Here is a 24,390-nt window from a genome sequence, read left to right on the forward strand (position 1 = left end):
AAATCAGACTTGACAACAGAGAGGCTGAATACTGCACTGAGTCAATGCGGTCTTAGCCTCTCTGGTGTCAACACTCTGTCTGATTTTGGATTTTTTTTTTTTTTCCAAAATCAGACTTGACACCAGAGAGGCTGAATACTGCACTGAGTCAATGCGGTCTTAGCCTCTCTGGTGTCAACACTGTCTGATTTTGGATTTTTTTTTTTTTTTCTAAAATCAGACTTGACACCAGAGAGGCTGAATACCGCACTGAGTCAATGCGGTCTTAGCCTCTCTGGTGTCAACACTCTGTCTGATTTTGGATTTTTTTTTTTTCTTTTCCAAAATCAGACTTGACACCAGAGAGGCTGAATACCGCACTGAGTCAATGCGGTCTTAGCCTCTCTGGTGTCAACACTCTGTCTGATTTTGGATTTTTTTTTTTTCTTTTCCAAAATCAGACTTGACACCAGAGAGGCTGAATACCGCACTGAGTCAATGCGGTCTTAGCCTCTCTGGTCTCAACACTCTGTCTGATTTTGGATTTTTTTTTTTTTTTTTCCAAAATCAGACTTGACACCAGAGAGGCTGAATACCGCACTGAGTCAATGCGGTCTTAGCCTCTCTGGTCTCAACACTCTGTCTGATTTTGGATTTTTTTTTTTTTTTTCCAAAATCAGACTTGACACCAGAGAGGCTGAATACCGCACTGAGTCAATGCGGTCTTAGCCTCTCTGGTCTCAACACTCTGTCTGATTTTGGATTTTTTTTTTTTTTTTCCAAAATCAGACTTGACACCAGAGAGGCTGAATACCGCACTGAGTCAATGCGGTCTTAGCCTCTCTGGTCTCAACACTCTGTCTGATTTTGGATTTTTTTTTTTTTTTTCCAAAATCAGACTTGACACCAGAGAGGCTGAATACCGCACTGACTCAATGCGGTCTTAGCCTCTCTGGTGTCAACACTCTGTCTGATTTTGGATTTTTTTTTTTTTTTCTAAAATCAGACTTGACACCAGAGAGGCTGAATACCGCACTGAGTCAATGCGGTCTTAGCCTCTCTGGTGTCAACACTCTGTCTGATTTTGGATTTTTTTTTTTTCCAAAATCAGACTTGACACCAGAGAGGCTGAATACCGCACTGAGTCAATGCGGTCTTAGCCTCTCTGGTCTCAACACTCTGTCTGATTTTGGATTTTTTTTTTTTTTTTTTCCAAAATCAGACTTGACACCAGAGAGGCTGAATACCGCACTGACTCAATGCGGTCTTAGCCTCTCTGGTGTCAACACTCTGTCTGATTTTGGATTTTTTTTTTTTTTCTAAAATCAGACTTGACACCAGAGAGGCTGAATACCGCACTGAGTCAATGCGGTCTTAGCCTCTCTGGTGTCAACACTCTGTCTGATTTTGGATTTTTTTTTTTTTTTTTTCCAAAATCAGACTTGACACCAGAGAGGCTGAATACCGCACTGAGTCAATGCGGTCTTAGCCTCTCTGGTGTCAACACTGTCTGATTTTGGATTTTTTTTTTTTTTCCAAAATCAGACTTGACACCAGAGAGGCTGAATACCGCACTGAGTCAATGCGGTCTTAGCCTCTCTGGTCTCAACACTCTGTCTGATTTTGGTTGTTTTTTTTTTTTTTTCCAAAATCAGACTTGACACCAGAGAAGCTGAATACCGCACTGAGTCAATGCGGTCTTAGCCTCTCTGGTGTCAACACTCTGTCTGATTTTAGATTTTTTTTTTTTTTTTTTCCAAAATCAGACTTGAAACCAGAGAGGCTGAATACCGCACTGAGTCAATGCGGTCTTAGCCTCTCTGGTCTCAACACTCTGTCTGATTTTGGATTTTGGATTTTTTTTCCAAAATCAGACTTGACACCAGAGAGGCTGAATACCGCACTGAGTCAATGCGGTCTTAGCCTCTCTGGTGTCAACACTCTGTCTGATTTTGGATTTTTTTTTTTTTTTTTCCAAAATCAGACTTGACACCAGAGAGGCTGAATACCGCACTGAGTCAATGCGGTCTTAGCCTCTCTGGTCTCAACACTCTGTCTGATTTTGGATTTTTTTTTTTTTTTTTCCAAAATCAGACTTGACACCAGAGAGGCTGAATACCGCACTGAGTCAATGCGGTCTTAGCCTCTCTGGTCTCAACACTCTGTCTGATTTTGGATTTTTTTTTTTTTTTTTCCAAAATCAGACTTGACACCAGAGAGGCTGAATACCGCACTGACTCAATGCGGTCTTAGCCTCTCTGGTGTCAACACTCTGTCTGATTTTGGATTTTTTTTTTTTTTTCTAAAATCAGACTTGACACCAGAGAGGCTTTATACCGCACTGAGTCAATGCGGTCTTAGCCTCTCTGGTGTCAACACTCTGTCTGATTTTGGATTTTTTTTTTTTTCCAAAATCAGACTTGACACCAGAGAGGCTGAATACCGCACTGAGTCAATGTGGTCTTAGCCTCTCTGGTCTCAACACTCTGTCTGATTTTGGATTTTTTTTTTTTTTTTTCCAAAATCAGACTTGACACCAGAGAGGCTGAATACCGCACTGACTCAATGCGGTCTTAGCCTCTCTGGTGTCAACACTCTGTCTGATTTTGGATTTTTTTTTTTTTTCTAAAATCAGACTTGACACCAGAGAGGCTGAATACCGCACTGAGTCAATGCGGTCTTAGCCTCTCTGGTGTCAACACTCTGTCTGATTTTGGATTTTTTTTTTTTTTTCCAAAGTCAGACTTGACACCAGAGAGGCTGAATACCGCACTGAGTCAATGCGGTCTTAGCCTCTCTGGTCTCAACACTCTGTCTGATTTTGGATTTTTTTTTTTTTTTTTTCCAAAATCAGACTTGACACCAGAGAGGCTGAATACCGCACTGAGTCAATGCGGTCTTAGCCTCTCTGGTGTCAACACTCTGTCTGATTTTGGATTTTTTTTTTTTTTTTCAAAGTCAGACTTGACACCAGAGAGGCTGAATACCGCACTGAGTCAATGCGGTCTTAGCCTCTCTGGTCTCAACACTCTGTCTGATTTTGGATTTTTTTTTTTTTTTTTTCCAAAATCAGACTTGACACCAGAGAGGCTGAATACCGCACTGAGTCAATGCGGTCTTAGCCTCTCTGGTGTCAACACTCTGTCTGATTTTGGATTTTTTTTTTTTTTCCAAAATCAGACTTGACACCAGAGAGGCTGAATACCGCACTGAGTCAATGCGGTCTTAGCCTCTCTGGTCTCAACACTCTGTCTGATTTTGGATTTTGGATTTTTTTTCCCAAAATCAGACTTGACACCAGAGAGGCTGGATACCGCACTGAGTCAATGCGGTCTTAGCCTCTCTGGTCTCAACACTCTGTCTGATTTTGGATTTTTTTTTTTTTTTCCAAAATCAGACTTGACACCAGAGAGGCTGAATACCGCACTGAGTCAATGCGGTCTTAGCCTCTCTGGTCTCAACACTCTGTCTGATTTTGGATTTTTTTTTTTTTTTCCCAAAATCAGACTTGACACCAGAGAGGCTGGATACCGCACTGAGTCAATGCGGTCTTAGCCTCTCTGGTCTCAACACTCTGTCTGATTTTGGATTTTTTTTTTTTTTTCCAAAATCAGACTTGACACCAGAGAGGCTGAATACCGCACTGAGTCAATGCGGTCTTAGCCTCTCTGGTGTCAACACTCTGTCTGATTTTGGATTTTTTATTTTTTTTCCAAAATCAGACTTGACAACAGAGAGGCTGAATACTGCACTGAGTCAATGCGGTCTTAGCCTCTCTGGTGTCAACACTCTGTCTGATTTTGGATTTTTTTTTTTTTTTCCAAAATCAGACTTGACACCAGAGAGGCTGAATACCGCACTGAGTCAATGCGGTCTTAGCCTCTCTGGTGTCAACACTGTCTGATTTTGGATTTTTTTTTTTTTTTCTAAAATCAGACTTGACACCAGAGAGGCTGAATACCGCACTGAGTCAATGCGGTCTTAGCCTCTCTGGTGTCAACACTCTGTCTGATTTTGGATTTTTTTTTTTCTTTTCCAAAATCAGACTTGACACCAGAGAGGCTGAATACCGCACTGAGTCAATGCGGTCTTAGCCTCTCTGGTGTCAACACTCTGTCTGATTTTGGATTTTTTTTTTTTTCTTTTCCAAAATCAGACTTGACACCAGAGAGGCTGAATACCGCACTGAGTCAATGCGGTCTTAGCCTCTCTGGTCTCAACACTCTGTCTGATTTTGGATTTTTTTTTTTTTTTTTCTAAAATCAGACTTGACACCAGAGAGGCTGAATACCGCACTGAGTCAATGCGGTCTTAGCCTCTCTGGTGTCAACACTCTGTCTGATTTTGGATTTTTTTTTTTTTTTCTAAAATCAGACTTGACACCAGAGAGGCTGAATACCGCACTGAGTCAATGCGGTCTTAGCCTCTCTGGTGTCAACACTCTGTCTGATTTTGGATTTTTTTTTTTTCCAAAATCAGACTTGACACCAGAGAGGCTGAATACCGCACTGAGTCAATGCGGTCTTAGCCTCTCTGGTCTCAACACTCTGTCTGATTTTGGATTTTTTTTTTTTTTTTTCCAAAATCAGACTTGACACCAGAGAGGCTGAATACCGCACTGACTCAATGCGGTCTTAGCCTCTCTGGTGTCAACACTCTGTCTGATTTTGGATTTTTTTTTTTTTTCTAAAATCAGACTTGACACCAGAGAGGCTGAATACCGCACTGAGTCAATGCGGTCTTAGCCTCTCTGGTGTCAACACTCTGTCTGATTTTGGATTTTTTTTTTTTTTTTTCCAAAATCAGACTTGACACCAGAGAGGCTGAATACCGCACTGAGTCAATGCGGTCTTAGCCTCTCTGGTGTCAACACTGTCTGATTTTGGATTTTTTTTTTTTTTCCAAAATCAGACTTGACACCAGAGAGGCTGAATACCGCACTGAGTCAATGCGGTCTTAGCCTCTCTGGTCTCAACACTCTGTCTGATTTTGGTTGTTTTTTTTTTTTTTTCCAAAATCAGACTTGACACCAGAGAAGCTGAATACCGCACTGAGTCAATGCGGTCTTAGCCTCTCTGGTGTCAACACTCTGTCTGATTTTAGATTTTTTTTTTTTTTTTTTCCAAAATCAGACTTGAAACCAGAGAGGCTGAATACCGCACTGAGTCAATGCGGTCTTAGCCTCTCTGGTCTCAACACTCTGTCTGATTTTGGATTTTGGATTTTTTTTCCAAAATCAGACTTGACACCAGAGAGGCTGAATACCGCACTGAGTCAATGCGGTCTTAGCCTCTCTGGTGTCAACACTCTGTCTGATTTTGGATTTTTTTTTTTTTTTTTCCAAAATCAGACTTGACACCAGAGAGGCTGAATACCGCACTGAGTCAATGCGGTCTTAGCCTCTCTGGTCTCAACACTCTGTCTGATTTTGGATTTTTTTTTTTTTTTTCCAAAATCAGACTTGACACCAGAGAGGCTGAATACCGCACTGAGTCAATGCGGTCTTAGCCTCTCTGGTCTCAACACTCTGTCTGATTTTGGATTTTTTTTTTTTTTTTCCAAAATCAGACTTGACACCAGAGAGGCTGAATACCGCACTGACTCAATGCGGTCTTAGCCTCTCTGGTGTCAACACTCTGTCTGATTTTGGATTTTTTTTTTTTTTTCTAAAATCAGACTTGACACCAGAGAGGCTTTATACCGCACTGAGTCAATGCGGTCTTAGCCTCTCTGGTGTCAACACTCTGTCTGATTTTGGATTTTTTTTTTTTTCCAAAATCAGACTTGACACCAGAGAGGCTGAATACCGCACTGAGTCAATGCGGTCTTAGCCTCTCTGGTCTCAACACTCTGTCTGATTTTGGATTTTTTTTTTTTTTTTTCCAAAATCAGACTTGACACCAGAGAGGCTGAATACCGCACTGACTCAATGCGGTCTTAGCCTCTCTGGTGTCAACACTCTGTCTGATTTTGGATTTTTTTTTTTTTTCTAAAATCAGACTTGACACCAGAGAGGCTGAATACCGCACTGAGTCAATGCGGTCTTAGCCTCTCTGGTGTCAACACTCTGTCTGATTTTGGATTTTTTTTTTTTTTCCAAAGTCAGACTTGACACCAGAGAGGCTGAATACCGCACTGAGTCAATGCGGTCTTAGCCTCTCTGGTCTCAACACTCTGTCTGATTTTGGATTTTTTTTTTTTTTTTTTCCAAAATCAGACTTGACACCAGAGAGGCTGAATACCGCACTGAGTCAATGCGGTCTTAGCCTCTCTGGTGTCAACACTCTGTCTGATTTTGGATTTTTTTTTTTTTTTTCAAAGTCAGACTTGACACCAGAGAGGCTGAATACCGCACTGAGTCAATGCGGTCTTAGCCTCTCTGGTCTCAACACTCTGTCTGATTTTGGATTTTTTTTTTTTTTTTTCCAAAATCAGACTTGACACCAGAGAGGCTGAATACCGCACTGAGTCAATGCGGTCTTAGCCTCTCTGGTGTCAACACTCTGTCTGATTTTGGATTTTTTTTTTTTTTTCCAAAATCAGACTTGACACCAGAGAGGCTGAATACCGCACTGAGTCAATGCGGTCTTAGCCTCTCTGGTCTCAACACTCTGTCTGATTTTGGATTTTGGATTTTTTTTCCCAAAATCAGACTTGACACCAGAGAGGCTGGATACCGCACTGAGTCAATGCGGTCTTAGCCTCTCTGGTCTCAACACTCTGTCTGATTTTGGATTTTTTTTTTTTTTTCCAAAATCAGACTTGACACCAGAGAGGCTGAATACCGCACTGAGTCAATGCGGTCTTAGCCTCTCTGGTCTCAACACTCTGTCTGATTTTGGATTTTTTTTTTTTTTTCCCAAAATCAGACTTGACACCAGAGAGGCTGGATACCGCACTGAGTCAATGCGGTCTTAGCCTCTCTGGTCTCAACACTCTGTCTGATTTTGGATTTTTTTTTTTTTTTCCAAAATCAGACTTGACACCAGAGAGGCTGAATACCGCACTGAGTCAATGCGGTCTTAGCCTCTCTGGTGTCAACACTCTGTCTGATTTTGGATTTTTTATTTTTTTTCCAAAATCAGACTTGACAACAGAGAGGCTGAATACTGCACTGAGTCAATGCGGTCTTAGCCTCTCTGGTGTCAACACTCTGTCTGATTTTGGATTTTTTTTTTTTTTCCAAAATCAGACTTGACACCAGAGAGGCTGAATACCGCACTGAGTCAATGCGGTCTTAGCCTCTCTGGTGTCAACACTGTCTGATTTTGGATTTTTTTTTTTTTTTCTAAAATCAGACTTGACACCAGAGAGGCTGAATACCGCACTGAGTCAATGCGGTCTTAGCCTCTCTGGTGTCAACACTCTGTCTGATTTTGGATTTTTTTTTTTCTTTTCCAAAATCAGACTTGACACCAGAGAGGCTGAATACCGCACTGAGTCAATGCGGTCTTAGCCTCTCTGGTGTCAACACTCTGTCTGATTTTGGATTTTTTTTTTTTTCTTTTCCAAAATCAGACTTGACACCAGAGAGGCTGAATACCGCACTGAGTCAATGCGGTCTTAGCCTCTCTGGTCTCAACACTCTGTCTGATTTTGGATTTTTTTTTTTTTTTTTCCAAAATCAGACTTGACACCAGAGAGGCTGAATACCGCACTGAGTCAATGCGGTCTTAGCCTCTCTGGTCTCAACACTCTGTCTGATTTTGGATTTTTTTTTTTTTTTTTCCAAAATCAGACTTGACACCAGAGAGGCTGAATACCGCACTGAGTCAATGCGGTCTTAGCCTCTCTGGTGTCAACACTCTGTCTGATTTTGGATTTTTTTTTTTTTTTTTCCAAAATCAGACTTGACACCAGAGAGGCTGAATACCGCACTGAGTCAATGCGGTCTTAGCCTCTCTGGTCTCAACACTATGTCTGATTTTGGATTTTTTTTTTTTTTTTTCCAAAATCAGACTTGACACCAGAGAGGCTGAATACCGCACTGAGTCAATGCGGTCTTAGCTTCTCTGGTGTCAACACTCTGTCTGATTTTGGATTTTTTTTTTTTTTTCAAAGTCAGACTTGACACCAGAGAGGCTGAATACCGCACTGAGTCAATGCGGTCTTAGCCTCTCTGGTCTCAACACTCTGTCTGATTTTGGATTTTTTTTTTTTTTTTTCCAAAATCAGACTTGACACCAGAGAGGCTGAATACCGCACTGAGTCAATGCGGTCTTAGCCTCTCTGGTGTCAACACTCTGTCTGATTTTGGATTTTTTTTTTTTTTCCAAAATCAGACTTGACACCAGAGAGGCTGAATACCGCACTGAGTCAATGCGGTCTTAGCCTCTCTGGTCTCAACACTCTGTCTGATTTTGGTTTTTTTTTTTTTTTTTCCAAAATCAGACTTGACACCAGAGAAGCTGAATACCGCACTGAGTCAATGCGGTCTTAGCCTCTCTGGTGTCAACACTCTGTCTGATTTTGGATTTTTTTTTTTTTTTTTTTCCAAAATCAGACTTGAAACCAGAGAGGCTGAATACCGCACTGAGTCAATGCGGTCTTAGCCTCTCTGGTCTCAACACTCTGTCTGATTTTGGATTTTTTTTTTTTTTTCCAAAATCAGACTTGACACCAGAGAGGCTGAATACCACACTGAGTCAATGCGGTCTTAGCCTCTCTGGTGTCAACACTCTGTCTGATTTTGGATTTTTTTTTTTTTTTTTCCAAAATCAGACTTGACACCAGAGAGGCTGAATACCGCACTGAGTCAATGCGGTCTTAGCCTCTCTGGTCTCAACACTCTGTCTGATTTTGGATTTTTTTTTTTTTTTTCCAAAATCAGACTTGACACCAGAGAGGCTGAATACCGCACTGAGTCAATGCGGTCTTAGCCTCTCTGGTCTCAACACTCTGTCTGATTTTGGATTTTTTTTTTTTTTTTTCCAAAATCAGACTTGACACCAGAGAGGCTGAATACCGCACTGACTCAATGCGGTCTTAGCCTCTCTGGTGTCAACACTCTGTCTGATTTTGGATTTTTTTTTTTTTTTCTAAAATCAGACTTGACACCAGAGAGGCTGAATACCGCACTGAGTCAATGCGGTCTTAGCCTCTCTGGTGTCAACACTCTGTCTGATTTTGGATTTTTTTTTTTTCCAAAATCAGACTTGACACCAGAGAGGCTGAATACCGCACTGAGTCAATGCGGTCTTAGCCTCTCTGGTGTCAACACTCTGTCTGATTTTGGATTTTTTTTTTTTTTTCTAAAATCAGACTTGACACCAGAGAGGCTGAATACCGCACTGAGTCAATGCGGTCTTAGCCTCTCTGGTGTCAACACTCTGTCTGATTTTGGATTTTTTTTTTTCCAAAATCAGACTTGACACCAGAGAGGCTGAATACCGCACTGAGTCAATGCGGTCTTAGCCTCTCTGGTGTCAACACTGTCTGATTTTGGATTTTTTTTTTTTTTTCTAAAATCAGACTTGACACCAGAGAGGCTGAATACCGCACTGAGTCAATGCGGTCTTAGCCTCTCTGGTGTCAACACTCTGTCTGATTTTGGATTTTTTTTTTTTTTTTCCAAAATCAGACTTGACACCAGAGAGGCTGAATACCGCACTGAGTCAATGCGGTCTTAGCCTCTCTGGTGTCAACACTGTCTGATTTTGGATTTTTTTTTTTTTTTCCAAAATCAGACTTGACACCAGAGAGGCTGAATACCGCACTTAGTCAATGCGGTCTTAGCCTCTCTGGTCTCAACACTCTGTCTGATTTTGGTTGTTTTTTTTTTTTTTCCAAAATCAGACTTGACACCAGAGAAGCTGAATACCGCACTGAGTCAATGCGGTCTTAGCCTCTCTGGTGTCAACACTCTGTCTGATTTTGGATTTTTTTTTTTTTTTTTTTCCAAAATCAGACTTGAAACCAGAGAGGCTGAATACCGCACTGAGTCAATGCGGTCTTAGCCTCTCTGGTCTCAACACTCTGTCTGATTTTGGATTTTTTTTTTTTTTTCCAAAATCAGACTTGACACCAGAGAGGCTGAATACCGCACTGAGTCAATGCGGTCTTAGCCTCTCTGGTGTCAACACTCTGTCTGATTTTGGATTTTTTTTTTTTTTTTTCCAAAATCAGACTTGACACCAGAGAGGCTGAATACCGCACTGAGTCAATGCGGTCTTAGCCTCTCTGGTCTCAACACTCTGTCTGATTTTGGATTTTTTTTTTTTTTTTCCAAAATCAGACTTGACACCAGAGAGGCTGAATACCGCACTGAGTCAATGCGGTCTTAGCCTCTCTGGTCTCAACACTCTGTCTGATTTTGGATTTTTTTTTTTTTTTTCCAAAATCAGACTTGACACCAGAGAGGCTGAATACCGCACTGACTCAATGCGGTCTTAGCCTCTCTGGTGTCAACACTCTGTCTGATTTTGGATTTTTTTTTTTTTTTTCTAAAATCAGACTTGACACCAGAGAGGCTGAATACCGCACTGAGTCAATGCGGTCTTAGCCTCTCTGGTGTCAACACTCTGTCTGATTTTGGATTTTTTTTTTTCCAAAATCAGACTTGACACCAGAGAGGCTGAATACCGCACTGAGTCAATGCGGTCTTAGCCTCTCTGGTGTCAACACTCTGTCTGATTTTGGATTTTTTTTTTTTTTTCTAAAATCAGACTTGACACCAGAGAGGCTGAATACCGCACTGAGTCAATGCGGTCTTAGCCTCTCTGGTGTCAACACTCTGTCTGATTTTGGATTTTTTTTTTTCCAAAATCAGACTTGACACCAGAGAGGCTGAATACCGCACTGAGTCAATGCGGTCTTAGCCTCTCTGGTGTCAACACTGTCTGATTTTGGATTTTTTTTTTTTTTTCTAAAATCAGACTTGACACCAGAGAGGCTGAATACCGCACTGAGTCAATGCGGTCTTAGCCTCTCTGGTGTCAACACTCTGTCTGATTTTGGATTTTTTTTTTTTCTTTTCCAAAATCAGACTTGACACCAGAGAGGCTGAATACCGCACTGAGTCAATGCGGTCTTAGCCTCTCTGGTCTCAACACTCTGTCTGATTTTGGATTTTTTTTTTTTTTTTTCCAAAATCAGACTTGACACCAGAGAGGCTGAATACCGCACTGAGTCAATGCGGTCTTAGCCTCTCTGGTCTCAACACTCTGTCTGATTTTGGATTTTTTTTTTTTTTTTCCAAAATCAGACTTGACACCAGAGAGGCTGAATACCGCACTGAGTCAATGCGGTCTTAGCCTCTCTGGTGTCAACACTCTGTCTGATTTTGGATTTTTTTTTTTTTTTTTCCAAAATCAGACTTGACACCAGAGAGGCTGAATACCGCACTGAGTCAATGCGGTCTTAGCCTCTCTGGTCTCAACACTCTGTCTGATTTTGGATTTTTTTTTTTTTTTTTCCAAAATCAGACTTGACACCAGAGAGGCTGAATACCGCACTGAGTCAATGCGGTCTTAGCCTCTCTGGTGTCAACACTCTGTCTGATTTTGGATTTTTTTTTTTTTTTCAAAGTCAGACTTGACACCAGAGAGGCTGAATACCGCACTGAGTCAATGCGGTCTTAGCCTCTCTGGTCTCAACACTCTGTCTGATTTTGGATTTTTTTTTTTTTTTTTCCAAAATCAGACTTGACACCAGAGAGGCTGAATACCGCACTGAGTCAATGCGGTCTTAGCCTCTCTGGTGTCAACACTCTGTCTGATTTTGGATTTTTTTTTTTTTTCCAAAATCAGACTTGACACCAGAGAGACTGAATACCGCACTGAGTCAATGCGGTCTTAGCCTCTCTGGTCTCAACACTCTGTCTGATTTTGGATTTTTTTTTTTTTTTCCCAAAATCAGACTTGACACCAGAGAGGCTGAATACCGCACTGAGTCAATGCGGTCTTAGCCTCTCTGGTCTCAACACTCTGTCTGATTTTGGATTTTTTTTTTTTTTTCCAAAATCAGACTTGACACCAGAGAGCCTGAATACCGCACTGAGTCAATGCGGTCTTAGCCTCTCTGGTGTCAACACTCTGTCTGATTTTGGATTTTTTTTTTTTTCCAAAATCAGACTTGACACCAGAGAGGCTGAATACCGCACTGAGTCAATGCGGTCTTAGCCTCTCTGGTGTCAACACTCTGTCTGATTTTGGATTTTTTTTTTTTTTTTCCAAAATCAGACTTGACACCAGAGAGGCTGAATACCGCACTGAGTCAATGCGGTCTTAGCCTCTCTGGTGTCAACACTGTCTGATTTTGGATTTTTTTTTTTTTTTCCAAAATCAGACTTGACACCAGAGAGGCTGAATACCGCACTGAGTCAATGCGGTCTTAGCCTCTCTGGTCTCAACACTCTGTCTGATTTTGGTTGTTTTTTTTTTTTTTCCAAAATCAGACTTGACACCAGAGAAGCTGAATACCGCACTGAGTCAATGCGGTCTTAGCCTCTCTGGTGTCAACACTCTGTCTGATTTTGGATTTTTTTTTTTTTTTTTTTCCAAAATCAGACTTGAAACCAGAGAGGCTGAATACCGCACTGAGTCAATGCGGTCTTAGCCTCTCTGGTCTCAACACTCTGTCTGATTTTGGATTTTTTTTTTTTTTTCCAAAATCAGACTTGACACCAGAGAGGCTGAATACCGCACTGAGTCAATGCGGTCTTAGCCTCTCTGGTGTCAACACTCTGTCTGATTTTGGATTTTTTTTTTTTTTTTTCCAAAATCAGACTTGACACCAGAGAGGCTGAATACCGCACTGAGTCAATGCGGTCTTAGCCTCTCTGGTCTCAACACTCTGTCTGATTTTGGATTTTTTTTTTTTTTTTCCAAAATCAGACTTGACACCAGAGAGGCTGAATACCGCACTGAGTCAATGCAGTCTTAGCCTCTCTGGTCTCAACACTCTGTCTGATTTTGGATTTTTTTTTTTTTTTTTCCAAAATCAGACTTGACACCAGAGAGGCTGAATACCGCACTGACTCAATGCGGTCTTAGCCTCTCTGGTGTCAACACTCTGTCTGATTTTGGATTTTTTTTTTTTTTTCTAAAATCAGACTTGACACCAGAGAGGCTGAATACCGCACTGAGTCAATGCGGTCTTAGCCTCTCTGGTGTCAACACTCTGTCTGATTTTGGATTTTTTTTTTTCCAAAATCAGACTTGACACCAGAGAGGCTGAATACCGCACTGAGTCAATGCGGTCTTAGCCTCTCTGGTCTCAACACTCTGTCTGATTTTGGATTTTTTTTTTTTTTTTCCAAAATCAGACTTGACACCAGAGAGGCTGAATACCGCACTGACTCAATGCGGTCTTAGCCTCTCTGGTGTCAACACTCTGTCTGATTTTGGATTTTTTTTTTTTTTCTAAAATCAGACTTGACACCAGAGAGGCTGAATACCGCACTGAGTCAATGCGGTCTTAGCCTCTCTGGTGTCAACACTCTGTCTGATTTTGGATTTTTTTTTTTTTTTTTCCAAAATCAGACTTGACACCAGAGAGGCTGAATACCGCACTGAGTCAATGCGGTCTTAACCTCTCTGGTGTCAACACTGTCTGATTTTGGATTTTTTTTTTTTTTCCAAAATCAGACTTGACACCAGAGAGGCTGAATACCGCACTGAGTCAATGCGGTCTTAGCCTCTCTGGTCTCAACACTCTGTCTGATTTTGGTTGTTTTTTTTTTTTTTCCAAAATCAGACTTGACACCAGAGAAGCTGAATACCGCACTGAGTCAATGCGGTCTTAGCCTCTCTGGTGTCAACACTCTGTCTGATTTTAGATTTTTTTTTTTTTTTTTTCCAAAATCAGACTTGAAACCAGAGAGGCTGAATACCGCACTGAGTCAATGCGGTCTTAGCCTCTCTGGTCTCAACACTCTGTCTGATTTTGGATTTTGGATTTTTTTTCCAAAATCAGACTTGACACCAGAGAGGCTGAATACCGCACTGAGTCAATGCGGTCTTAGCCTCTCTGGTGTCAACACTCTGTCTGATTTTGGATTTTTTTTTTTTTTTTTCCAAAATCAGACTTGACACCAGAGAGGCTGAATACCGCACTGAGTCAATGCGGTCTTAGCCTCTCTGGTCTCAACACTCTGTCTGATTTTGGATTTTTTTTTTTTTTTTCCAAAATCAGACTTGACACCAGAGAGGCTGAATACCGCACTGAGTCAATGCGGTCTTAGCCTCTCTGGTCTCAACACTCTGTCTGATTTTGGATTTTTTTTTTTTTTTCCAAAATCAGACTTGACACCAGAGAGGCTGAATACCGCACTGACTCAATGCGGTCTTAGCCTCTCTGGTGTCAACACTCTGTCTGATTTTGGATTTTTTTTTTTTTTCTAAAATCAGACTTGACACCAGAGAGGCTGAATACCGCACTGAGTCAATGCGGTCTTAGCCTCTCTGGTGTCAACACTCTGTCTGATTTTGGATTTTTTTTTTTTTTTTTCCAAAATCAGACTTGACACCAGAGAGGCTGAATACCGCACTGAGTCAATGCGGTCTTAACCTCTCTGGTGTCAACACTGTCTGATTTTGGATTTTTTTTTTTTTTTCCAAAATCAGACTTGACACCAGAGAGGCTGAATACCGCACTGAGTCAATGCGGTCTTAGCCTCTCTGGTCTCAACACTCTGTCTGATTTTGGTTGTTTTTTTTTTTTTTTCCAAAATCAGACTTGACACCAGAGAAGCTGAATACCGCACTGAGTCAATGCGGTCTTAGCCTCTCTGGTGTCAACACTCTGTCTGATTTTAGATTTTTTTTTTTTTTTTTTCCAAAATCAGACTTGAAACCAGAGAGGCTGAATACCGCACTGAGTCAATGCGGTCTTAGCCTCTCTGGTCTCAACACTCTGTCTGATTTTGGATTTTGGATTTTTTTTCCAAAATCAGACTTGACACCAGAGAGGCTGAATACCGCACTGAGTCAATGCGGTCTTAGCCTCTCTGGTGTCAACACTCTGTCTGATTTTGGATTTTTTATTTTTTTTTTCCAAAATCAGACTTGACACCAGAGAGGCTGAATACCGCACTGAGTCAATGCGGTCTTAGCCTCTCTGGTCTCAACACTCTGTCTGATTTTGGATTTTTTTTTTTTTTTTCGAAAATCAGACTTGACACCAGAGAGGCTGAATACCGCACTGAGTCAATGCGGTCTTAGCCTCTCTGGTGTCAACACTCTGTCTGATTTTGGATTTTTTTTTTTCCAAAATCAGACTTGACACCAGAGAGGCTGAATACCGCACTGAGTCAATGCGGTCTTAGCCTCTCTGGTCTCAACACTCTGTCTGATTTTGGATTTTTTTTTTTTTTTTTCCAAAATCAGACTTGACACCAGAGAGGCTGAATACCGCACTGACTCAATGCAGTCTTAGCCTCTCTGGTGTCAACACTCTGTCTGATTTTGGATTTTTTTTTTTCCAAAATCAGACTTGACACCAGAGAGGCTGAATACCGCACTGAGTCAATGCGGTCTTAGCCTCTCTGGTCTCAACACTCTGTCTGATTTTGGATTTTTTTTTTTTTTTTTCCAAAATCAGACTTGACACCAGAGAGGCTGAATACCGCACTGACTCAATGCGGTCTTAGCCTCTCTGGTGTCAACACTCTGTCTGATTTTGGATTTTTTTTTTTTTTCTAAAATCAGACTTGACACCAGAGAGGCTGAATACCGCACTGAGTCAATGCGGTCTTAGCCTCTCTGGTGTCAACACTGTCTGATTTTGGATTTTTTTTTTTTTTTTTCCAAAATCAGACTTGACACCAGAGAGGCTGAATACCGCACTGAGTCAATGCGGTCTTAACCTCTCTGGTGTCAACACTGTCTGATTTTGGATTTTTTTTTTTTTTCCAAAATCAGACTTGACACCAGAGAGGCTGAATACCGCACTGAGTCAATGCGGTCTTAGCCTCTCTGGTCTCAACACTCTGTCTGATTTTGGTTGTTTTGTTTTTTTTTCCAAAATCAGACTTGACACCAGAGAAGCTGAATACCGCACTGAGTCAATGCGGTCTTAGCCTCTCTGGTGTCAACACTCTGTCTGATTTTAGATTTTTTTTTTTTTTTTTTCCAAAATCAGACTTGAAACCAGAGAGGCTGAATACCGCACTGAGTCAATGCGGTCTTAGCCTCTCTGGTCTCAACACTCTGTCTGATTTTGGATTTTGGATTTTTTTTCCAAAATCAGACTTGACACCAGAGACGCTGAATACCGCACTGAGTCAATGCGGTCTTAGCCTCTCTGGTGTCAACACTCTGTCTGATTTTGGATTTTTTATTTTTATTTTCCAAAATCAGACTTGACACCAGAGAGGCTGAATACCGCACTGAGTCAATGCGGTCTTAGCCTCTCTGGTCTCAACACTCTGTCTGATTTTGGATTTTTTTTTTTTTTTTCCAAAATCAGACTTGACACCAGAGAGGCTGAATACCGCACTGAGTCAATGCGGTCTTAGCCTCTCTGGTCTCAACACTCTGTCTGATTTTGGATTTTTTTTTTTTTTTTCCAAAATCAGACTTGACACCAGAGAGGCTGAATACCGCACTGACTCAATGCGGTCTTAGCCTCTCTGGTGTCAACACTCTGTCTGATTTTGGATTTTTTTTTTTTTTCTAAAATCAGACTTGACACCAGAGAGGCTGAATACCGCACTGAGTCAATGCGGTCTTAGCCTCTCTGGTGTCAACACTCTGTCTGATTTTGGATTTTTTTTTTTTTTTTTTCCAAAATCAGACTTGACACCAGAGAGGCTGAATACCGCACTGAGTCAATGCGGTCTTAACCTCTCTGGTGTCAACACTGTCTGATTTTGGATTTTTTTTTTTTTTCCAAAATCAGACTTGACACCAGAGAGGCTGAATACCGCACTGAGTCAATGCGGTCTTAGCCTCTCTGGTCTCAACACTCTGTCTGATTTTGGTTTTTTTTTTTTTTTTTCCAAAATCAGACTTGACACCAGAGAAGCTGAATACCGCACTGAGTCAATGCGGTCTTAGCCTCTCTGGTGTCAACACTCTGTCTGATTTTAGATTTTTTTTTTTTTTTTTTTTCCAAAATCAGACTTGAAACCAGAGAGGCTGAATACCGCACTGAGTCAATGCAGTCTTAGCCTCTCTGGTCTCAACACTCTGTCTGATTTTGGATTTTGGATTTTTTTTCCAAAATCAGACTTGACACCAGAGAGGCTGAATACCGCACTGAGTCAATGCGGTCTTAGCCTCTCTGGTGTCAACACTCTGTCTGATTTTGGATTTTTTATTTTTATTTTCCAAAATCAGACTTGACACCAGAGAGGCTGAATACCGCACTGAGTCAATGCGGTCTTAGCCTCTCTGGTCTCAACACTCTGTCTGATTTTGGATTTTTTTTTTTTTTTTCCAAAATCAGACTTGACACCAGAGAGGCTGAATACCGCACTGAGTCAATGCGGTCTTAGCCTCTCTGGTCTCAACACTCTGTCTGATTTTGGATTTTTTTTTTTTTTTCCAAAATCAGACTTGACACCAGAGAGGCTGAATACCGCACTGACTCAATGCGGTCTTAGCCTCTCTGGTGTCAACACTCTGTCTGATTTTGGATTTTTTTTTTTTTTTCTAAAATCAGACTTGACACCAGAGAGGCTGAATACCGCACTGAGTCAATGCGGTCTTAGCCTCTCTGGTGTCAACACTCTGTCTGATTTTGGATTCTTTTTTTTTTCCAAAATCAGACTTGACACCAGAGAGGCTGAATACCGCACTGAGTCAATGCGGTCTTAGCCTCTCTGGTCTCAACACTCTGTCTGATTTTGGATTTTTTTTTTTTTTTTTCCAAAATCAGACTTGACACCAGAGAGGCTGAATACCGCACTGAGTCAATGCGGTCTTAGCCTCTCTGGTGTCAACACTCTGTCTGATTTTGGATTTTTTTTTTTTTTCCAAAGTCAGACTTGACACCAGAGAGGCTGAATACCGCACTGAGTCAATGCGGTCTTAGCCTCTCTGGTCTCAACACTCTGTCTGATTTTGGATTTTTTTTTTTTTTTTTCCAAAATCAGACTTGACACCAGAGAGGCTGAATACCGCACTGAGTCAATGCGGTCTTAGCCTCTCTGGTGTCAACACTCTGTCTGATTTTGGATTTATTTATTTTTTTTCAAAGTCAGACTTGACACCAGAGAGGCTGAATACCGCACTGAGTCAATGCGGTCTTAGCCTCTCTGGTCTCAACACTCTGTCTGATTTTGGATTTTTTTTTTTTTTTTTCCAAAATCAGACTTGACACCAGAGAGGCTGAATACCGCACTGAGTCAATGCGGTCTTAGCCTCTCTGGTGTCAACACTCTGTCTGATTTTGGATTTTTTTTTTTTTTCCAAAATCAGACTTGACACCAGAGAGGCTGAATACCGCACTGAGTCAATGCGGTCTTAGCCTCTCTGGTCTCAACACTCTGTCTGATTTTGGATTTTTTTTTTTTTTTCCCAAAATCAGACTTGACACCAGAGAGGCTGGATACCGCACTGAGTCAATGCGGTCTTAGCCTCTCTGGTCTCAACACTCTGTCTGATTTTGGATTTTTTTTTTTTTTTTTCCAAAATCAGACTTGACACCAGAGAGGCTGAATACCGCACTGAGTCAATGCAGTCTTAGCCTCTCTGGTCTCAACACTCTGTCTGATTTTGGATTTTTTTTTTTTTTTCCCAAAATCAGACTTGACACCAGAGAGGCTGGATACCGCACTGAGTCAATGCGGTCTTAGCCTCTCTGGTCTCAACACTCTGTCTGATTTTGGATTTTTTTTTTTTTTTCCAAAATCAGACTTGACACCAGAGAGGCTGAATACCGCACTGAGTCAATGCGGTCTTAGCCTCTCTGGTGTCAACACTCTGTCTGATTTTGGATTTTTTATTTTTTTTCCAAAATCAGACTTGACAACAGAGAGGCTGAATACTGCACTGAGTCAATGCGGTCTTAGCCTCTCTGGTGTCAACACTCTGTCTGATTTTGGATTTTTTTTTTTTTTCCAAAATCAGACTTGACACCAGAGAGGCTGAATACCGCACTGAGTCAATGCGGTCTTAGCCTCTCTGGTGTCAACACTGTCTGATTTTGGATTTTTTTTTTTTTTTCTAAAATCAGACTTGACACCAGAGAGGCTGAATACCGCACTGAGTCAATGCGGTCTTAGCCTCTCTGGTGTCAACACTCTGTCTGATTTTGGATTTTTTTTTTTCTTTTCCAAAATCAGACTTGACACCAGAGAGGCTGAATACCGCACTGAGTCAATGCGGTCTTAGCCTCTCTGGTCTCAACACTCTGTCTGATTTTGGATTTTTTTTTTTTTTTTTCCAAAATCAGACTTGACACCAGAGAGGCTGAATACCGCACTGAGTCAATGCGGTCTTAGCCTCTCTGGTCTCAACACTCTGTCTGATTTTTGATTTTTTTTTTTTTTTTCCAAAATCAGACTTGACACCAGAGAGGCTGAATACCGCACTGAGTCAATGCGGTCTTAGCCTCTCTGGTGTCAACACTCTGTCTGATTTTGGATTTTTTTTTTTTTTTTTCCAAAATCAGACTTGACACCAGAGAGGCTGAATACCGCACTGAGTCAATGCGGTCTTAGCCTCTCTGGTGTCAACACTCTGTCTGATTTTGGATTTTTTTTTTTTTTTTCTAAAATCAGACTTGACACCAGAGAGGCTGAATACCGCACTGAATCAATGCGGTCTTAGCCTCTCTGGTGTCAACACTCTGTCTGATTTTGGATTTTTTTTTTTTCCAAAATCAGACTTGACACCAGAGAGGCTGAATACCGCACTGAGTCAATGCGGTCTTAGCCTCTCTGGTGTCAACACTCTGTCTGATTTTGGATTTTTTTTTTTTTTCAAAAATCAGACTTGACACCAGAGAGGCTGAATACCGCACTAAGTCAATGCGGTCTTAGCCTCTCTGGTGTCAACACTCTGTCTGATTTTGGATTTTTTTTTTTTTTTTCCAAAATCAGACTTGACACCAGAGAGGCTGAATACCGCACTGAGTCAATGCGGTCTTAGCCTCTCTGGTGTCAACACTCTGTCTGATTTTGGATTTTTTTTTTTTTTTTTTCAAAATCAGACTTGACACCAGAGAGGCTGAATACCGCACTGAGTCAATGCGGTCTTAGCCTCTCTGGTCTCAACACTCTGTCTGATTTTGGATTTTTTTTTTTTTTTTTCCAAAATCAGACTTGACACCAGAGAGGCTGAATACCGCACTGAGTCAATGCGGTCTTAGCCTCTCTGGTGTCAACACTCTGTCTGATTTTGGATTTTTTTTTTTTTTCCAAAATCAGACTTGACACCAGAGAGGCTGAATACCGCACTGAGTCAATGCGGTCTTAGCCTCTCTGGTCTCAACACTCTGTCTGATTTTGGATTTTTTTTTTTTTTCCCAAAATCAGACTTGACACCAGAGAGGCTGGATACCGCACTGAGTCAATGCGGTCTTAGCCTCTCTGGTCTCAACACTCTGTCTGATTTTGGATTTTTTTTTTTTTTTCCAAAATCAGACTTGACACCAGAGAGGCTGAATACCGCACTGAGTCAATGCGGTCTTAGCCTCTCTGGTCTCAACACTCTGTCTGATTTTGGATTTTTTTTTTTTTTTCCCAAAATCAGACTTGACACCAGAGAGGCTGGATACCGCACTGAGTCAATGCGGTCTTAGCCTCTCTGGTCTCAACACTCTGTCTGATTTTGGACTTTTTTTTTTTTTTTTCCAAAATCAGACTTGACACCAGAGAGGCTGAATACCGCACTGAGTCAATGCGGTCTTAGCCTCTCTGGTCTCAACACTCTGTCTGATTTTTTTTTTTTTTTTTTTTTTTTCTAAAATCAGACTTGACACCAGAGAGGCTGAATACCGCACTGAGTCAATGCGGTCTTAGCCTCTCTGGTGTCAACACTCTGTCTGATTTTGGATTTTTTTTTTTTTTCCAAAATCAGACTTGACACCAGAGAGGCTGAATACCGCACTGAGTCAATGCGGTCTTAGCCTCTCTGGTCTCAACACTCTGTCTGATTTTGGATTTTTTTTTTTTTTTCCCAAAATCAGACTTGACACCAGAGAGGCTGGATACCGCACTGAGTCAATGCGGTCTTAGCCTCTCTGGTCTCAACACTCTGTCTGATTTTGGATTTTTTTTTTTTTTTTCCAAAATCAGACTTGACACCAGAGAGGCTGAATACCGCACTGAGTCAATGCGGTCTTAGCCTCTCTGGTTTCAACACTCTGTCTGATTTTGGATTTTTTTTTTTTTTTCCCAAAATCAGACTTGACACCAGAGAGGCTGGATACCGCACTGAGTCAATGCGGTCTTAGCCTCTCTGGTCTCAACACTCTGTCTGATTTTGGATTTTTTTTTTTTTTTCCAAAATCAGACTTGACACCAGAGAGGCTGAATACCGCACTGAGTCAATGCGGTCTTAGCCTCTCTGGTGTCAACACTCTGTCTGATTTTGGATTTTTTATTTTTTTTCCAAAATCAGACTTGACAACAGAGAGGCTGAATACTGCACTGAGTCAATGCGGTCTTAGCCTCTCTGGTGTCAACACTCTGTCTGATTTTGGATTTTTTTTTTTTTTCCAAAATCAGACTTGACACCAGAGAGGCTGAATACCGCACTGAGTCAATGCGGTCTTAGCCTCTCTGGTGTCAACACTGTCTGATTTTGGATTTTTTTTTTTTTTTCTAAAATCAGACTTGACACCAGAGAGGCTGAATACCGCACTGAGTCAATGCGGTCTTAGCCTCTCTGGTGTCAACACTCTGTCTGATTTTGGATTTTTTTTTTTCTTTTCCAAAATCAGACTTGACACCAGAGAGGCTGAATACCGCACTGAGTCAATGCGGTCTTAGCCTCTCTGGTCTCAACACTCTGTCTGATTTTGGATTTTTTTTTTTTTTTTTCCAAAATCAGACTTGACACCAGAGAGGCTGAATACCGCACTGAGTCAATGCGGTCTTAGCCTCTCTGGTCTCAACACTCTGTCTGATTTTGGATTTTTTTTTTTTTTTTCCAAAGTCAGACTTGACACCAGAGAGGCTGAATACCGCACTGAGTCAATGCGGTCTTAGCCTCTCTGGTCTCAACACTCTGTCTGATTTTGGATTTTTTTTTTTTTTTTTCCAAAATCAGACTTGACACCAGAGAGGCTGAATACCGCACTGAGTCAATGCGGTCTTAGCCTCTCTGGTGTCAACACTCTGTCTGATTTTGGATTTTTTTTTTTTTTTTCAAAGTCAGACTTGACACCAGAGAGGCTGAATACCGCACTGAGTCAATGCGGTCTTAGCCTCTCTGGTCTCAACACTCTGTCTGATTTTGGATTTTTTTTTTTTTTTTTCCAAAATCAGACTTGACACCAGAGAGGCTGAATACCGCACTGAGTCAATGCGGTCTTAGCCTCTCTGGTGTCAACACTCTGTCTGATTTTGGATTTTTTTTTTTTTTCCAAAATCAGACTTGACACCAGAGAGGCTGAATACCGCACTGAGTCAATGCGGTCTTAGCCTCTCTGGTCTCAACACTCTGTCTGATTTTGGATTTTTTTTTTTTTTTCCCAAAATCAGACTTGACACCAGAGAGGCTGGATACCGCACTGAGTCAATTCGGTCTTAGCCTCTCTGGTCTCAACACTCTGTCTGATTTTGGATTTTTTTTTTTTTTTCCAAAATCAGACTTGACACCAGAGAGGCTGAATACCGCACTGAGTCAATGCGGTCTTAGCCTCTCTGGTCTCAACACTCTGTCTGATTTTGGATTTTTTTTTTTTTTTCCCAAAATCAGACTTGACACCAGAGAGGCTGGATACCGCACTGAGTCAATGCGGTCTTAGCCTCTCTGGTCTCAACACTCTGTCTGATTTTGGATTTTTTTTTTTTTTTTCCAAAATCAGACTTGACACCAGAGAGGCTGAATACCGCACTGAGTCAATGCGGTCTTAGCCTCTCTGGTGTCAACACTCTGTCTGATTTTGGATTTTTTATTTTTTTTCCAAAATCAGACTTGACAACAGAGAGGCTGAATACTGCACTGAGTCAATGCGGTCTTAGCCTCTCTGGTGTCAACACTCTGTCTGATTTTGGATTTTCTTTTTTTTTCCAAAATCAGACTTGACACCAGAGAGGCTGAATACCGCACTGAGTCAATGCGGTCTTAGCCTCTCTGGTGTCAACACTGTCTGATTTTGGATTTTTTTTTTTTTTTCTAAAATCAGACTTGACACCAGAGAGGCTGAATACCGCACTGAGTCAATGCGGTCTTAGCCTCTCTGGTGTCAACACTCTGTCTGATTTTGGATTTTTTTTTTTTTACCAAAATCAGACTTGACACCAGAGAGGCTGAATACCGCACTGAGTCAATGCGGTCTTAGCCTCTCTGGTGTCAACACTCTGTCTGATTTTGGATTTTTTTTTTTTTTCCAAAATCAGACTTGACACCAGAGAGGCTGAATACCGCACTGAGTCAATGCGGTCTTAGCCTCTCTGGTGTCAACACTCTGTCTGATTTTGGATTTTTTTTTTTTTTCCAAAGTCAGACTTGACACCAGAGAGGCTGAATACCGCACTGAGTCAATGCGGTCTTAGCCTCTCTGGTCTCAACACTCTGTCTGATTTTGGATTTTTTTTTTTTTTTTCTAAAATCAGACTTGACACCAGAGAGGCTGAATACCGCACTGAGTCAATGCGGTCTTAGCCTCTCTGGTGTCAACACTCTGTCTGATTTTGGATTTTTTTTTTTTCCAAAATCAGACTTGACACCAGAGAGGCTGAATACCGCACTGAGTCAATGCGGTCTTAGCCTCTCTGGTGTCAACACTCTGTCTGATTTTGGATTTTTTTTTTTTTTCAAAAATCAGACTTGACACCAGAGAGGCTGAATACCGCACTAAGTCAATGCGGTCTTAGCCTCTCTGGTGTCAACACTCTGTCTGATTTTGGATTTTTTTTTTTTTTTTCCAAAATCAGACTTGACACCAGAGAGGCTGAATACCGCACTGAGTCAATGCGGTCTTAGCCTCTCTGGTGTCAACACTCTGTCTGATTTTGGATTTTTTTTTTTTTTTTCCCAAAATCAGACTTGACACCAGAGAGGCTGAATACCGCACTGAGTCAATGCGGTCTTAGCCTCTCTGGTCTTAACACTCTGTCTGATTTTGGATTTTTTTTTTTTTTTTTCCAAAATCAGACTTGACACCAGAGAGGCTGAATACCGCACTGAGTCAATGCGGTCTTAGCCTCTCTGGTGTCAACACTCTGTCTGATTTTGGATTTTTTTTTTTTTTCCAAAATCAGACTTGACACCAGAGAGGCTGAATACCGCACTGAGTCAATGCGGTCTTAGCCTCTCTGGTCTCAACACTCTGTCTGATTTTGGATTTTTTTTT

Source organism: Poromitra crassiceps, assembly GCF_964638095.1.
Source record: "Poromitra crassiceps genome assembly, contig: HAP1_SCAFFOLD_162, whole genome shotgun sequence".
Lineage (NCBI taxonomy): Eukaryota > Metazoa > Chordata > Actinopteri > Beryciformes > Melamphaidae > Poromitra > Poromitra crassiceps.